The following is a 1937-nucleotide window of genomic DNA, read 5'->3' as shown; positions in this document are numbered from 1 at the left end:
CCCCCGACCCTGATTTTTAGTGGTTTACACAGATTGGGAAAGTTTGCCTTTCTCCAGAATGTGTTATTTTTCTTTTTTTTTCAAATCTAGTAACTTCTGTCAGAGAACTGCAGGAGAGGATATAGAAAAGGGCTACGAAAGTGATTAGGGAGGTAGAAATTTCCTCTTACGAGGAAAGGCTGAGGGGGATTTTTAGTCCGGAGGAAACTGAGGGGGGATCTTATCAGTGCTTATAAAGACTTAAGAGGTGGGTGTCAGGAGGATGGAGCCAGTCTCTTTTCAGTCGTGGCAGGACAAGAGGTAACAGGCACAAACTTGAACGTAGGAAGCTCCATCTAAACGTGAGGAGGGACTTCTGTAGTTTGAGGGTGGCCGAGCTCTGGAACCTCAGCCCAGAGAGCTCGTGGGGTCTCTGTCTCAAGGAGAGATTCATAAATCCTGCCTGGATGCAGTCCTGTGCAACCTGCTCTGAGTGAACCTGCTCTGGCAGGGGGGTTGGACGAGATGATCTTCAGGGGTCCCTTCCAACCCCTTACATTCTGTAACTTATTTTATCTACTGTTTTATGAGGTTTTTTTGGGCATCACAAGAGCTTTCTTCAACTGTGAACAGCTTTAGATTTTACTGTCCTGGAAATATGTGCCCTTTCCCCAAGGATCATCAGCCAGTTGTGTTGCAGACCTATTCATCTCTTCTTCCATCTAGTTTTTATGAATTGATGAATGGATTATAGCTGGAATCTCTTTTTGCTATGTTTTCATTCTAGAGTTGCTTCCTTTCATTTACTCTCCCGTGGACTATCCTTAGCGCATCTTAGTTTTCTCAGAAGGTTTTATGAGGGACATTTCTGGTAGCTTTTCAGGAATATAAATGCATGGTATTTCTTTAAATAAATCAATTGTTTGTATGAATAAATCCTAGCAGATTTCTCAGAACTGAGCTTTTTTTAAAAAAAGCTGGTGGCTCTCTCCCAATGTGTTATAATTAGAGTGTGAGTTCTTCATTTACAAGATAACACTGGAACAGCCTCACCCTCATCAGAAGAAACAAGACTGTGTGCTTCCTGGTACCAAGCTTTTAAAGTAGATAGTTTTATCTTGCAGGTTATGTTCTGTCATGTAAAGTGGTCCTTTGATTAGTATTTATATGCCTGGTAGCAAATAAAGAAATATACAGTAGCGCGTAAGTGCCATTTTAGTATGTCGTTTTGTTCTTTGAAGTAGCTGTTGTTTCTCTCGGTTGCTTGATGTAGTTAAAGCAAGTCTGAGTAACTGGTGAGTGGCTGTCCTGTGAATGCCCTCTTAAAACCTGTGGCGTTGTTAATTTGGGTTGGTTTTTCTCCTAAACCGGAGTGGTGTCATTGTGTCTTTTGGTATCTGAGCTGGCCTCAGACATCATGAAACGTTGAGGGAACTGACAGTGGAATTCAGAAAAATGGGCTTTTGTAGTTGGAAGCTGAAAGAGCCTTTAGCATAGTATGTGTATTTACTTTTGTTAATTAAGTCTGATACTTCTTTCATGTCTGTTGTTATTTCTTTCCCAGTAAGGATGATCTTTATTTGCATTTGGGGGTGTTTTTTCCTTCGTGGAGGGTTTTTTGGGGTGTGTGTTATGAATATAGATGTTGGGCCAGTATAGTCTGATAAGCCGGTCGGTAGTATCTTAGTGGTATCTTAGCCCAACAGCTCATGTGAACTGGTCCTGCTGCCCCAGAAGCCATCCTCTCTCTTCCTTGCTGTTTTCCACCTCTCTGCCATTCCCAGCCCAGTTTACAATGTGAGCAGGTGAAACTGTGGTTGCACAGGCTGACTCTCGATGACAGTGCTGTTGTAAATACCTGAAGAGTTACTGGTACCAACCAGGGCCTTCCTTGCGAGTGGTTTGCAGTTGGTTCAGAACTCTGGGGACTCTGCCTTCCTGCTCCTCACAGGCTGCTG

The sequence above is a fragment of the Apaloderma vittatum genome, unplaced genomic scaffold, assembly GCF_000703405.1.
Source record: "Apaloderma vittatum isolate BGI_N311 unplaced genomic scaffold, ASM70340v1 scaffold22552, whole genome shotgun sequence".
Taxonomy (NCBI): domain Eukaryota; kingdom Metazoa; phylum Chordata; class Aves; order Trogoniformes; family Trogonidae; genus Apaloderma; species Apaloderma vittatum.
The sequence above is the reverse complement of the archived record's forward strand: the minus strand, read 5'-3'. Positions refer to the sequence as shown.